A 17,380-nucleotide genomic window follows, 5' to 3' on the forward strand; every position below is an offset into this window, starting at 1 on the left:
CCTTATGACCTACTTTTCCCAGAGCTTCCCTGATATTACAGCCAAACTTAAACATCTAGAGAAATGACCCCTAACTCCACAGGCAGAAGTTCTAGCAATGGCTTTTAAGGTGTTCCACTGGAGAGATGAAAAGGCCTGAAAACAAAAATACCAGATGCTAGCAAAAGCCATTTGACTGGTCATAGCAACTGCCTGGGATCCTTGGCCTCCCAAAGCCCAAAAACCTTTGAGTCCCTGTTTCAAATGCAGTCAGGAAGGTCATGGGGTCTGGGCCTGTCTGATCTCTCATAAACTACCCAGACAGTGTCCAAGGTGCCATCAAGAAGGGCATTGAGGTGTTGAGTGCCCTCATGTACCTCACGGTGTGAGGACATCAAGCCCAGGTAGCCCTTCAGCTGATCTCCTAGATCTGGCCATGGACAACTAAAGAGGCCCAGGCTCCTTTGACCTGATGACCTGACCACTGACATCTCTCACTGGGAGCCTCAGGTAGACATCACAGTATCAGGGCAATCTGTCTCTTTTCTTCTGGACACTGGGGCCACCTATTTAGAGTCCTGATTTTTATGGACTTTTATGGAATTATATGGGCCCTCATCATTTTGTTCCACTATTGTCAGGGTAGGGTGACAGTTTTACCAGCCTCAACAAACCCCACCAAATATATAACCCAGGCTGAATAATCAATCTCTCTCTCTCTCTCTCTCTCTCTCTCTCTCTCTCTCTCTCTCTCTCTCTCTCTCTCTCCCTCTCTCTCCCTCTCTCTCTCTCTCTCTCTCTCTCTCTCTCTCTCTCTCTCTCTCTCTCTCCCTCAGTGGACTTAAGCCTCTTATCTCTGACCTTCTAAGAAAGAATCATCTATTGGTGTAAATATTAAGGCCACTCCACGTAGTTAAAAGGAGATTTATTTAATGGCGTAACTTAAAAATTAAGGGATAGGTAGGTCGCGGGGTCTGGGGAAGGTGTATCACTGTCCAGTGGTGTTCTCTGGAGCTCTGCTTGATCCACCTCCACCATCCAGGGTCCCGAACTGAGAGCGATCCAGATCTCGGGTCCCCAGGCGCCTCCCTTGGCCCCGCCTTGTAGGCGTGACAGTTGCTGAAGTCTCAATGGGGGTTGGAACTTCCAGATCAAAGCTGGAATGGCTACCCACTACAATGATCTACACCCTCTGGATTGCCCACTGTGTGGGCATAATCCTTGCAATGCGCTTCAGGATCTCACCACATGTGCAATTCTACTTACTAAGACACTTGCACTTCTCCTGCTAGTTTTCTCTTCTACCTGCTCTAACCACTTGTCTCTCCCCTTCTACTATGTAAGTATCACTATTGAGCTCCCTGCTCTGTTTGTTTTTACTATAAAAGCCACATAGGTGTGCCAGGATACCTTTCCCTTCAGAGCTCTAGGTGTTCCTTGGCTTCTGACTGCCAGCATATCTTTCCCTTCAGAGCTGTAACACTTAAGTGTTGGTGCCGATACTCGGGACTGACTACTTCCCTAGCTATTTACCATTGGTTTTCCTCTCAGTTCATCCAGGATCCCCAATGGGTGGCTCAGACCATCCTTAACTTCCAGGGCCAAACAGACTTACTGGGATACCATAAGTGCTCCAAAATTGGTGAAGCTTAGATTCACTGACAGCAGAAAGGGGTGGTCTTTGGTCTCTTCTTCAGGGAGGAATGTTGTTTCTATGTCAACCAGTCAGGTATAGTAAAAGACAAGATCTGACAACTCCAGATGGATCTCCACAAAACATGAGAAACAGCTCAATGCTCTTGCTAGTTGACAGTTCAATATAGAATTAGATACTACCTTTCTTAATCATCTTCTTCCTGTTTTTCTTAATCCTCTTGTCAAGATTTCTTCAACAGATTCAAAAGATCTCTAACCAGAGCTACAGAGCCGTCAGGGACTCCCAATCATACCTCATGGTGAAGATCAAGTTTGCCCAAAGGACTTCGACACCCTGATTCAGCAGCAAGTAGTCTAATGATAACACCACCCCCTTTCCCAGGACCTGATTGTTTATCAATGGTAAACAATAAAGGGGAGAATGTAAGTCCCTCAAGCCACACAAGTGGCCAGGCACCTGCCCTAGGGCCTCTAACTGCCAGATTCCACCCACAGAATACTATAGCTGCTCTAATTATTGGACCCTGCCTTCGCCCTGCAGAGTAAAAAGCCCAATTTCTGAACATGAAATCCCACCAATTTCCACCCTGGAAAGCTCCACTCTGAAAAGTTTCATCTCCTTCCCAAGAAACTCTGTAAGCCTTGTATCCTGTTCAGTTTGCTGCTGTTTCTTGCCTAACCAGAGGCAGCCACCCTCCTGGATTATTTTCCCTCCCAATAATTCTCTTTTATAAAAAGAGATTTGTTGTGAAGTATGACTTTGCGGTATTCTTTAGCTCTCGGCTTCCAGGATACCTTTCCATCCGAGCTGTAATGCTTACATCTATGAGAACTGTTTAGTTTTTCTGAGCACATCTGAAGAAGCAAAACTGGTAAAACAATCCCATCCAAAGATCAACACAATAAATGTATTCTTTATATTTATAAAATTCATTACCAGATTTCCAGAATATGCAACCTATTATAAGCCCATTCAATATCAAGAAAACGATTCTGACAATACCCTTGAGAAACAGACATTTAAAGGAAAAGGATAGTGATATAGTGAAAGATGAAACGTGAAGAATTAGTCTTAAGCTAGATTTATGCAGAGCCTCACTGATGAACTATGCCATATAAATCTTCTAAGTGTACTTGGAAACTCAGTTTATGCACTATCCATTACAAAAATGACAGTTTTCTTTCAAAAATGAATGTCACTTCAGAAATTTGCAGACATTTCTGAACTGTATGAATCTTGACGCATTAAATTATGAACCTATTTACTTCAGACCTGGTAAATAATATATCTTTTACACAATACACTTACCCACTACCTGACCAGAATGATATAGCCTGTGCCACAAGCTCTAGATTTCATATTGTTAGATCTAAAAAGAATTGTCATGCAAATTAAATTATAGAATGATGATGTGCCACATTTCAATTTACTTGATGAAAAATGTCAATGCTGGGGCAAGCAACATGGCTCAGCAGCTCAAGTTTCTTTTCCTCAATTCTGATGTCCTGACTTTAGTCTCGGAGACACAAATATTAGAAAGAGAAAACTTACTCCTTCAAGTTCTCACCTAATTTTCACACACATGCCATGGCACACAGAGACCCAGACCCGGAAATACACCCACTCATGGGGGTGAGGAGAGAGAGAGAGAGAGAGAGAGAGAGAGAGAGAGAGAGAGAGAGAGAGAGAGAACAAAAGAAAGCAAAAAAAGCACAAGGAAAGAAAGAAAAGTGACAATTTTTTAAATGACAGTGTTAGTATTATTGAAACAGCTCTACGTAGCAGATTCTATGCAGTAAAATTACAATTTAAGGGACTAAGTGACTAAAACATATGAATTCTTAGGATGAAGAAGAATTTTACTTTTTGTTGTACTAGGCGATTTATAAGCATTTTAGCTGAATTAATTCAGGGAACCCAGTGGAAGAAAAGATGGACAGAGCCTAAGAGCTGGAAGATATGGAGGATACCAAGAAAACAAGATCCTCTAAAACAACATAAGCAAAGCTCATATGAATGCACAGAGACTGAAGCAAGAAAGCACAGAGCCTTCCTCGGTCTGCACCAGGTCCTCTGCATATATAATATGGCCTCCAGTTTAGTGGTTTTCTGGGATTCATGAGTGGGTCTCTGATTTGTGTGTTTTCTCTTGGGCTCCTTTCCGTCTGTTGGTTTGTCTTGTCCAGTCACACTGTGATGGTTTTGTTTTATTTCATTACATTTTATTCTGTTATATTTTATTATTATCCCTTAGAAGCCTCTTCTTTTCTAATGAGACAGAAAAGGAATGGATCTGGATGGGAGGGGAGGAGAAGGGAGGAGAAACTGGGAAGGGAAACCATAATCAGGATATATTTTATGAGAAAATAATCTATTTTCAATTTAAAAAAGGACTAACACATCTTGGAATCTAGCTCAGTGATAGAACACGCACTTAGCACACTCACGGTACTAGTTCCACTTCCCTGGAGTAATAGAGAGAAAACCCTGAGTATAAGTCCTTACATTGCATACTTTATTGTTCTTTTCATAGATGATAAAATGCAGTGAGATATAATTATTTATCCAAGACTCGAAAGAGACCCAAAAGAGAGTGCAAAATGACACTCATTCTCTGGTGTAGGCATCTTTGAGAAAAATGTACAAAAGAAACCAGATTTGAAAAGATGTGTACCAAGCACGAGGAGCCTCCTGGAAGCATGATTAGAGTATCTTTTATTCTATAAACATTGACACCACAGATTGCAGATTGCTAAATATCACCACCAAATTCAAAGTGCACATTTTTAAATAAAGATGAATTCTGGCTAACAGATAAATGAGGTGTCTTCATTGTACTTTGAAAGCAGAACCATTTCCAGTCATTCAAATTAAGTGCAGCATGCAAGGTGGCCTTTTTGTGTTTTCATATTATAAAACAACAGTGTTTGCCATAGGGAGTGCATAGTCATAGAAATCTTTTTATGAAATAGAACCCTGACTGTTCAGGAAGTGAGGAAATATTCACTTAGGAACTTGCAAAAATAACTTAAGTATTCAGGGTTAAGATAAAAATGTAAAATCAAGACACATGTGGTCTTCTAATTTAAGTTTTTGTGCTATTTATCTTCAACCATTTGGGGTGAAATTCTTTTATTTCAAATACCAAATATATATTTGAGTCTTTTGAATGTGTTTATATTCATATAATAAGAAAATTAAATTTATTATAATATGATTTAATATGATTATAATAGTAAAAATGATTATTATAGCCAAAATTTATTAAGCAATTTTTATGCCAGGAACTATACTAAATTATTCATATGTATTATGTCAGTTAATCAAACTATAATCCTATTGAGTAGGTGATACTAGAGAACTAATATCTCAGGAAATAAATCAGAGGCGTAGTGAAGTAAATTAATTTGCCCAAGAGTGTGTAACAAATAAATGGAATATTTGCAATTCATATTTATTTCTTCCATGCTATCCATAATATTTCCAAGGCCTACCATGATGGTTCAATGGATAATGATACTTGCTACCATGCCTAGTAAGTTGGGTTTGTTTCCAGGGTAACCATATGGTAGGATGAGATAAATAATTCACCCAAGATGTCTTCCAACTACACAGGTGCCTTGATCCCACCCCACCCCCTGCACACAAAAAAATAAAATCAAACTATATACATAACAATAATAAAGAAAATAGGCCATAAATTTGAGAAGGAGGGAACACAAAGACTCAGGGAAATCAATAGTAGACATGAGTCTCAAACTTACATAAAGAACTGCAGGTAACTAAAGAGTTCTGAGAATAGAAGGAATATTCTTCTCCAGGGAAGAGCACAACAATGGATTATCCACTACAAAGTAGTCAGCTCCTCAAACAAGTAACATTGTACAGACTGAGCAGGTGAAATTTAACAATATAATATATATATGCATGTATGTACATAATAACAATTAATGAAAAAAGGGACTATAAATATGAAAGAGGAAAAGGAGGAGTATATGAGAGGTTTTGGAGGGAGGAAATGGAAGGGGACAAATGATGTAATTGTGCTGTAATCTCAAAGAAATATAAGAAATATTTAAGAAAAAAATAGTTAAAAACATTTCCCAGGAAATAATATATTCACAAACTGTACCATATTGTTTAAATTATACTGTTTAAGCCATATTGTTTCCTATATTGATATTCAAGTAAATATCGATATGTTTTTCCTTACAATTTATTTGGAAATAGCTTGCAGAAATGATATTAGAATTGAATATGTAAATGTAACAGCATTATGAATTTATACATCATTTTTTGGTTTTTATATATTCTTACCACTGAAGACAGGTGAGTGATTATCAGTGAATTATCATAAGAATAATAATTAGCATTTCCATGCTCCTAATTATTTGTTCCAAAATTGGACTACTCTTCTTAAGAAACCAGCTCATTAAGGTTCATGCCATCATTCACCACCATCTTTTCTCAAAGCTCCAGTTGGCTGCAGACCTGTCTGTCATTTCTTTGCATTTACTAAGAGTTCTGGAATCTGGGTCTCAATCTCATTCACCAACTCACATCAGAACACTCTGGTCATTTTAGTATATGCAAAGGAGGTCTCAGAACCTGGCCTCTCAATTCCTCACTTCCTTAATTCAAGAACGTTAACTTACTTAACTCACTCCATCTCATCTACCTAGTTTGGGGACCACATCCAATTCTTGATATCATTAGTAAAAGTATAAAATACCCAAAGCTCTTTTTATTACCAACAATTTTATTCTATTATTATTTGGGTTAATGCATTATCAACACCCTTTGATACTCTGCATTAGAAATGAATCTCTAGTTAACTTCCTAGTTTTGATACTCTAGAAAGTTACAAAAACACTATAACAAATATGTTGTCATACCATAGATATGTAAGTCACTTTGGATTATTATAACTGGTGATAACTCTCAACTTAGCATGTTGCAAGAGCATATGACTACAGATTTAATACAAGTGATAACATCTACTGGGGTATGAGCATTTTAAGTTGGGTTAGTCCCACATTCATATAATGTGATGCCTATTCCATGACATGGGGAAATGGGAGAAGGGGTTGTTAAAAGATTGTTCTCGGGACTTGGAATATAGTTCAGTGATAGAGTTCTTATATATCCTGAACAAGGCCCTCAGTTTGTTCACCAACATCTCTAAGAAGAAGATAGAACAAGCAAAACAAAACAAAATAAAATTTCCATATGGTTATGTGGAACGCATCATACACTATTATATGATGTGATTTTTGTGTTATATACTTCCAGGTAAACCTAGTGTTAACTGCAGCCTATGGTTAACTTTCAGAGTTTAAACATTTGTTCTCAGATACCCTCTGGGATATTGGGCTCACTACTTTGCATACTTACCTCTTTTACTGTATTTCTGACATTTTGAAATAAGTTTCAAATCAATAGGTTATGATGCGCTGAATTCTTAGAAAACTGTAAGCAGTATAACCTGCTAAAAAGAAATGAAATTCATCTTCAGCATCAAATAAATTAGGATTCAAATTTTGTGTTTGTGAAATGAAGGCAGAGACTTGTTAAATGATTTACTTCCTTTTTGTTTAACTTAGTTTTTTTACTGCTAAAGTGTATTAGTGATGAACAGAGAACAGATGTAATAAATGTATCGTCAATATGTGCTCATGTTAATATGAATAATATATTTTAAATAAATGCAATAAGAATAAAATATTTGGTTCTGTATTAATTTATAGATTAATACATTATTTATAGATTTTTATAAATAAATTAATTGTTCATGTGTGACCATCATATTTGCTGTTATAACTTTTGGAAAAATAAACTTCAAAAGTAATGAGATAGCAAGGGACCAGTGATACAATTCAGGCTCTGAAATTGTGCCCAGTAATACTGCTAGAATAAAGGTAGAATATTAAGAAAACTGTTTTCAAGGCATTTACAATATACTTAAAAGTAAAAGAAAATACCATATTGGGGTAATATTTCATATTCAGAGGAAAAATCAGAGATTACTATGCCAAAATTGAATAATAAATTGCCACAATTATTACAACCCCAAACTTAGCAAAGGAAAAGTCACCCATTTCTGGATATTTTTGGTGGTTATATTATTGAATGAGTGATGTTTCTAACAAAAGCAATTAATGAGGACAGTGAGTGTACCTGTCGCATAATGTTATGGCAGCCATGTAGCCAATCCTGAAATACTGGACTTATTTAAAGGGAAAAAAAAAGACTTATTTATATACAATAATGAAGCTTTAAATAAAGAGCAAAAATGCAAGAAATAGGAGTGCCTCATTGAACTTATTTCAGTTCAACACCTTTTTCATCTTCATTAGTAGAAAGTCACCATGACTGATGTACATAAACAAGGAAATGATTGTGGGTACATTATTTAACCTACTAGTCTTACTTTCCAATTAGTTAAAGAAAGACAAAAGTTATCAACACTTTAATAATATTAAATACAAAGTAATACTTAAAATATTTTTGTTTCTCAAAGTTTAATCCTACTGATAAATACAAATTCAAATTTTATTGATGCTTAAATTACCATTATTTATAATAGCTTATTATTTAACACAAACTGAATAATGCACACTATGTTCTACTGTCTTTGTTCTGAAAACCTGGTTGAATTATTTACCACTATGTTTCGGCTGGCCACTGACAAGTGGGCATTTCTTATGTCATGAGAGGGAGGAAGGACAACATAAATTATTATTAAATTTTCATAAATTATTTTTGATATTTAATTGATAACAATTTGGATGGCATAAAGTGAAAAAATGAGAAAAAAACTGATTAAGCAGTTACCAACAAGCTATTTTTTGAAAGAAATAGGAATGTCTAAATCATCAGTGGCTGGTAAATGTAATCCCATGTCCACCCCACAGGAAACATGGTCACTCTTGACCTAGTTGGGACTTACTTAGGATGGGAAGTACAAAGAAAAATCATACAAGACAAATCTCAGCTAATTGTGTTGATCAAAACAAAGGCTAGTTCTAGTACCTTTCACTTCTCCTCAAAACAAAGAGCTTGTAAGATATGGTTTCCAAGTTTTCTAATTGCTCTACAGTATATATTTCCTTCTTGTCTTCAGTTTACATGTTTATCTTATGATTCAATTTCTGGATGAGATATTTAATTATTTTGTAAGGGTTCAATTGAATGATGAGCTACACAGCCTTCTAATGGCTCTTAACCAATTATTGGAATCAAGTACAAATGTAATGTGCTCAGTCTATGACAGAGAGTTCCATAAGCTAAATGGCTTAATTTGCTCAATGTAGTCAATATAAGTAATTTGCCTTATAATAAATGATGATAATGACACAAGTGACAAGTTTGTTTTCAAATGGTAAAAGTAAGTCAGTAGCTGGATCTTGAGTATACAAACTATCTTGCATAGCCACAGAAATTTCAATTTTCTAAATTAACTTTTATGTTTTAAAACAAAATACAGATAATGTTTTATGAGACACAAGGATCAATTTGTTTAAATCATAACTTAATCTTTAACACCATAGGTATCTGTATTGTTTCATAAATCACTTATAACCTTTAAACAAGTATGATTATTTAAAGGAGTTTTGAACGAATTGCAGCAGGCAGAATAAAGCTTTCCCAAAGATGACTGTGTGCTAAGCTCCCAAATTTATGCCCATGTGACCTTACATGGAAAAGCAGACACTAAAGCAGCAGGCAGAAAGAAAATGGTTAGTTATCCTGAATTTTGATATGGAGGTAAGTTCCAGTGTCCTGATGGGCATAATGTAATCACAGAGTTTTGAACCCTTGAATCACTAATGATAAAGGATGCTGGACCATGAGTTTTCTTAGTATTCTATCTATATTGATCATACATATTTCCTCATTTCAAAAAATGTCTAGTTGAATCTAGGGAACAATTAAATGATGTGACCATTATTAATATAGCATTTCACACTCTATTGCATTTTTAAAAAAGCCCTCAATGGTAAATGAGGTGAACCATTGAATGCCTACTGGCACTGACCTTATATCAATTAACTCATTCTAAAGAGAAGTTATTTAATTACAGAAATATTTTTTTCAAATGTAAAAACAGACCACTATAATATATATGTATGCCATAATTAATATATTACATATATTATAATCCATGCATTACATATATTAGTGTCTTGTGAACAAATGCATCTGGTGCAGTGATAAAACAATATTTCTGCTTAGGATTACTGAATTTAAAATAAATTTTGTCATATATATTTAACTATGACCAACTATTATCATAGCAATATTTTGGGAGAATGTACAGAATATTTTTTTCATGAAGCAGCCATAAGTTTTGTATCTTTCGGTATAAATAGATTCTTTATTCTGTTTCTAAGTATAGCAGTCATAAAGAAATTACAGAGATAAATGACTAGCAAGCCGGGAAAGATAGAATGAAAGCAGCTGTACACATCTGAACTTAAAGGATTTATATCAAAAGAAGAATCATTTGAGTGCCTCACACTGTAGCTTGCACTTTTAATGCCAAAGTTAGCTCTGTACCTATCAGAATAAATATAATACTGAGCATTTCAAAAACTCATTAGTTTGGAATAAAGTATAGTCCCAGTTATCCATTGTGCCATAGCTACCTAAGGTAGTTGGCAGAGGTTGACAACTTCAAGGATTTCAGCTGACTTAACTGACAAGGGGGGATATGACTGATCTAAATGTATGTTTTTTTTCTTGCTGAGTGGAAAAGACATCCTAGCAGGAAAAGTGTTTTTATAGACTCTAGGAATATTTGTCAATAACAAAGACCTGATGTTTAATCTTTAAATGAATTACTATATTAGAAATTCAATTTTAAATTAAACATTAAACATAGCATCTTTGCTTAGGTAATACTTGCTTAACTCCAGATATATTAAGAGATTTGCTGTGCTTTCACATAGGATGACGCATGAAACACGGCCTTCACAAGGCTGCAACAGTGAAATTTTGCTACCTTTCAGTGACTGAGCTTGATTTCAATTTTTCAAGAGTACGGAAATGTTAACCAGTGATTCAAAAATTCTAAATTCTTGCACCAATAAATATAAACAATCAGTAAAACAAAATAATTTATAAAAGAGAAGGTCTTCTGTAGAGAGCTGCGTGCAGCCGCGCCTCAAAGATGGCGCTGGCTCCTGCCTCCCACCCTCCCAACGGTGAGTGCTCTCTGTGATAAACAATTCCTTATTTGGCTAAGGCTAGGATCTGGCTTGCTTCCGCGTATCTGGACCTATCCGCAGTACCCACGTGGCAGACTGGGGTTGGCTACCCAGAGGCTATTTAGGTTGTGGGTTGGCTCTCCCCGGAGTCAGAAGATTGTCTCAAGGTTCCTGAATAAACTGCTTGGAGAAGAGCCTGGTGTTGTGTCTTCCTTGCTGGTCGAGGCAGACGCGACAGTCTTCATGTTATGTAGGAATTATAAATCCATGTTCATACATGTATATGTGTATCTAATTTGTGAACATCTTCACAACACATACATATATGTGTAGCATGTGTACATGTATGTATAACACATTCAGATGTGTGCACATTTATTTATTTTTATACCACCTCTTTCAAATTTTCTTATGGAAGTGATATAGAATGATTGAAAAACATTATGCAAAATTGCTGTAAAATTTTATCTTCTGGTAATTCACTAAAAGGTACCTTTTTTTTGTAACTTACCATCATTGAATATAAAAATGGTATTATATTGCCCCTAAAAATTTAGGAGAGTTCTACTTCAGTGTCAATGACTACATACTATGAGAGATTCCTGCCATGGTATCAGTAATATTTAATATCAACTCATGTATTTGCAAGATTAATAAAAATACTAATTGGTCTCTTTGAAAAATATTTTTTGTATGTGGTGGATTGAATTGAAAAGCTTTTGAATGAACCTGTGATCTGCAGGCTTATGATTCTGAAATAATAGCATAGCTTATGATTGATGAACCCACAGGGCTTGAAAAACTTCAAAGAATGCAGAAGAGAATGAACTGTAGTAAGAAAGCATAATAATGATGAATTTTTCAAGACATTTTTTTCCTTTATGGTAGATAGTGTACAGCATTATTTTTACAAATGTCAATTTCATCATAGTTCTGGCCACTGTGATAATATTGCCACCACCATAGTGACAACATTAAACCACACACACACACACACACACACACACACACACACACACGTGCGCACACACACACCTACCTTAACCTGATTTCTTTAAGTGAAAGAGGCCCATCATCTTAAACTAATTATTTCTTTATGAATGCTGCTCTAGTTTTTAAATGGTGCAATATTGTGTTTGCACATCCCATTCTTTTATGTTTATAGACATTTGATTAAGCATAACCCTGAGCTACAGAAAAAACACAAAATTTGGTCTTAGAATTCACAGGAGATTTCAAAGGCTGATATTGAGATGGAAACTAGCTATAACCCATAGCTCCCAATTTTGTTATTTCACAAAACCCTTGGTCTGTGGACTGATACAGAAGTAAATGAAAGAGACAGAACAATCGTTTCCAACATATTCTCATTCTTTGTTTTCCACACTCTAGCAGATGCTTATATAAAAGAAGTACTGGAACTTCAGCTTGAATAAGCATAATGAAGAACTGTGCCAAAATATCTTGATAGTGCTACTATTCATAGATTATGATCCATGTTATAGAAAATCATATGAATTAGAAGCAGAAATATGAGTTTATTTTATAACTAAGATCTCAAGCAGAACTGCGCATGATAGGCTTGATTTATTTTTTCTTTTCAGACTTGGGTTACTTCTGCAAAACATGTAGACAACTTTTCATTTGTCATTTTGCACCACTGATTTTGCATTGCAAATTTGGCAGAACAAAAATAAGATTACAAGCTATGAGGTATTTTCCTGCTGAAACTCGACAGTACAAATTCCAAATTTTACTCTTCCTCTTGTAATCTCTGGACCAGAAATCTCTGTTCATGACCGTTCAAGTGTATTGCATCCTTTTAACCTAGACCAAGCATGCTAATATATTCTTCCATGAATAAATTAGTAAGGAAAGCAAAAATGCCTCTAGGCAATATTTCCTGTTAATATTATTCAACAAATATTGATTCATAATGATGGTATTTAGTGTAGAACCATGAAAAACAACAAAAATCATCTCCTTAATGGAATTTAGAATCTAATTGGATACGTATGTGAGAAGGTAAATCAGAAAATAAACAAAAACTGATGATGAAGGCAACTGAGAATGAAAGGGGGGGCAGCAATACAGGGAATGAAATTGAGTTGGCAGTGGTTTGGAAATGTCTTCCTTGTAGAATAATTTATGTAAAAGTCAAAAGCATTTTAAAAAGTGCACAAAATGATATTTTGAAGAGCCATTCATCAAAGGGGACAGCAAGTAGAAGAATGGCAGTAGGTGAGGTCACATCACAGCAAGATTTTAATGTTTTACAAACCCTTGGTGTTATTGTGGGGAGAGAGCAGTAGAAAGGTGGTAAGTCTTCCTCATTATAAGATTAGGTGACTTAAGCTTCTTCTGAGAAAATAAGTGATATGCATCAGTCTCTGTTTTAATGGAATCATTCCAGCAGCTGAATTGAGAATGAATTTATGAAAGGCAAGGTAGAAAGTAGGGATAACTAATCAAGGCCAAATATGCTGGTAGGTTGGGGTCAAGATGCTAGCACTGCAGAATGTGAGTTTTGGTTGTTTGATGACAAAGACAATGGTACTTTCTGACAGATCATGTGGTTTGTGAGAGAAAGAGAGCAGGAAAATCATTAACAATTTCAATCTTTTGTGAAACAGAGCAATCATGACACAAGGAACTCTCATGGACAACGAATAGCAGCAGAGGTTGCAGAGTAAATCAAGAGTGCATGAGTGTCAGATTGAAATAGCCACAGAAAGAAAAACTGAGAGTTAGTTGGCCACATGAGTCTTGTGTTTAGGAGAATGGTCTGGGTTTGAGATTTATATATATGAGTCATCAGTCTAGAACAAACATTTGAACTCAAAGGACTGGACATGATCACTATGTAATTTCAGTACACTAGAAGGAAAAGACAGGCAATGGCCAGAGGAAGCTGGCTAACTGGAGCAGCTATATCCATGGTCCCGGGGATAAATTAAGAGATCTTTCCTGAAGAGATCCACGGCTAGGCCCTGGGTGGAGCTCCGGGAAGCAATATGAAAAGCTACACCCAAATTCTCAAAATATTATTATTAAATCTTTATTTTTATTTAAAGAGTGTTGATTATAAATGCAGTCTCTAAAGAAGAAACTGGGTGTTATAGATATGATAGGATAAAAGGATAGATTATTAAATCTACTTTAAAAGAGCAACAACTTGAAATCTTTTGCATTGCTATGGATTTTAGTTTATTGATACAAATTTAAAGTTAATTTTGTTATACTGTGTGTATATTTTTATTCTTTTTTAAGGTATTATGTTTATGCAACTTATTTAAAATTGTAATGTATAATTAAGAAATACAGATTAATAATTAGTCATCTATGATAAACTTATAGTTATGTTAGGTAAGTTTTCCAGGTATACATAGATATGTTTCAATTAGGTAGGTAATGTTCAAACACTTCAAAGACATACAGAATATGGCATTTAAGATGTTTTAAAAACTTAGACTTTTCTGGACAGTGAGACACATCTGCTCCTGGTAGCACCAATGTACTCCAGAGAGGACGATGGGCATCAAAGAAACTCCATATGGAGTTTGCTTTCTTTATGTCAAAAGTTAGCCATTTGGGCAAGAAACTGCGTTTGCCTGGACTGTTTGACAGTATATTCTATAAACTTGACATGCAAGACCCATGAAAAGATGAGCACTGAATTCTGCTGTAACAAGGCAAGATAGTCCTTCAGGTTCCTGCTTCACAGAGGAGACTGCCAGACATTCTGCAGGACACAGGGAGAAGCGACTGAGAGACTCTGGGCCTGTAGGCTGAAGATGGATGCCCCAACTTTGCAGAGGAACTTTGGGTGACTGTCCAGGAAGCCAGCTGTCTCTGTCATTCTAGATTTTTGGAAGTTGCTTACAATGCTCTTCCTATTTACTTAGGTAATAGTATATCCTTCTGGGGTCTTTGATGTAGTTGAAGACTAGATAGTTATAATTTCCTTGGTTATGATAAAAGATAAATTAGATATGGAACTTTAGACTCACAAATATAGGATAGATAATAAAATGCTTTCTTTAATTTTGCCAAATACAAATAGACTAGATATTGTGACTGTAATTCTTGCTCAATAACGGTTTGTTATATGTAATTTTACTATGTTAAATCTAAAAGCTTCCTTTTTGATTAGATAGAAAAGGGGAAGTGCTGGGTAATGTTTTTTTGTATGCTGTGAATATATGTTGTTCCCATTGGTTATTAAATAAGCTGCTTTGTCCTATGGCAAGGCAGCTTAGAGGCAGGTGGGAAATCAAAGGAGAGAGACAGGAAAGAAAAAGCCAGAGTCTGGAGAGAGATGCCAGCACCACCAGGAGAAGAAAGATATGAAAGTACTAGTAAGCCATGGCCACATGGTAACTTATAGATCAATAAAAATGGGTTAAGTTATAAGAACTAGCTAGCAAGAATTCTTAACCATAGGCCATACAGTTTGTAAATAATATAAGCCTCTGTGTGTTTACTTGGGTCTAAGCAGGTCTAAGTAGCTGTGGGACTGCAGGTGAGAGATTTGTCTGGACTGTGCGGGGGGGGGGTGCTCAAAAACTTACAGCTACACATGTGCACCTGCACACAAACAAGTACTCTCTAATAAGCATGCGTAAACACATATACACCATATACATGGACAGGATAAGAAAGTATTCTTACTTAAATGCTGACTTCTGGTTTACAACTACAATTTACACACTTTATGATAACATTTTTTTTTACTAGTTTTCTCTATATCATTAATGACTATTCCCAATTGTTAAATTTTCTCACACTCTAAAGACTTTAATTACCATATTAGAAAAAATATTTTTATTACCTTTGGCACATGTCATTAATCCCAGCACTTAGGAGGCCGAGGCAGGAGGATCTCCAAGTTTGAGGTCAGCCTGATCTACAAAGTAAGTTCCAGGACAGCCCAGGTTACACAGAACCCCCCCCCCCTCCGGCCATATGGAAAACCAAAAGAAAAAAAAAAAGGAAATTTTAGCCAGGTATGGTGGCACACAGCCTTAACCCCAGCACTTGGGACATACAGGCAGGTAGATCTCCGTGAGTCTAAAGCCAGCCTGGTCTACAGAGAGAGTTCTAATACAGCCAGGACTCTGTTATACACAGAAAACCTGTCTCAAAAAACACTCCTCTAAAAGAAAAGAAAAACTCAGGCTGGAGAGATGGCTAGGCTCACAACCAAAAGGATATGAATAAAATAATTCTATTGGGTCATTTAGGCAAGAAAAAGCGTCTGGCTTGACTATTATTAATATTATCTCACATTTTCTTCCTTATGTTCCTCAAAATGTTAAAGTTAAATTTCTAATTAGGTAGCATTTTTCAATATTTAAAGGATCAATTTAACTTGGTCTTTTGCCAGTTTCAATTAGTTGAAATCATGACCTGTAACATTTATATATAGGAAAGACAATTATTTGATATTCTCTCCAATTTTAGTCTTTCTGATATTCTCTACAATATTCATCTTTCTGTCTTTAGGGACAAGTGTAGCTCTACATTGTTACTTATATTAAGTATATTTCATTTTCTACAGTGTATATAATTTGTTGTCACTCCTGCCAAGCCCATCATTATTCCTCTGTTACTTTCTCCAGAGGTAAGCCTTTTCTTATCTCTGTGCTCATGATTAACCATCTTGATGATCTTTTTTAACCAAATCATATCATTATTCAATATGGACTGACCATGTGACTCTCTTGCTGAAAAATCCTTTGATCAGTTAAAATTCCTGACAAAATGAATATTAAATGCCTTAACAGGGCCTCACCAATTGACAAGTGGGATTATTTCAGATATTTCCTAATATTCATACCTAAGATATTCAAGTATAACTTTTCAGGTCCCACAATTTTACCAATATGCTACTGTTTTCATCCTAAATCTCAAAGAAAATTAGGTTTTCACAAGTACTGCTTGTACACATCTTCTAAATTCTATAACAATGTGTTCCAGGTTGAATATTTTCAGTAATCACATCTGATTGTGTCAGTAATTACTCATGTCTTTAAACCTCTGGTTTTAATATTTCATAAGTTTTAGAGCTTAATCAAAGCCATCATGAACTAGTTTTCAAAACAAGCATTCTCCATTTGTCTCATGCAGCACTATACCTTGCATAGTAGGCAATTAGTTTGTGAACATAAATATCTGCCATGAAGGTATACACATCCTCAAATAAAAATAACACAAAATTTCAGATTCCAGAAGTAATACTACTTGTTTGTGTTCCCCGATTTAAAATATGTTACTCCATCTTTTGATTTTTAAGATGTTTCACTTACAGAAACTTGCAAAATATCCCTGTATCCCCCTCACTCAGCTTCCAGTATTATCAATATTTTAAAGAAGAATCTATAAAAGTTGGTGTGTGTGTATGTGTGTATGTGTGTGTTTTTTACGTGCATGCATGAGTGCAAGTTTGCATTCCTAATGAGCACATGTGCAAAGGCCAAAGGAAGATGTCTAGCACCCTACTTGATTACTTTCCATCTTATACTCTTGAGACAGG

The sequence above is a fragment of the Peromyscus eremicus genome, chromosome X, assembly GCF_949786415.1.
Source record: "Peromyscus eremicus chromosome X, PerEre_H2_v1, whole genome shotgun sequence".
Taxonomy (NCBI): domain Eukaryota; kingdom Metazoa; phylum Chordata; class Mammalia; order Rodentia; family Cricetidae; genus Peromyscus; species Peromyscus eremicus.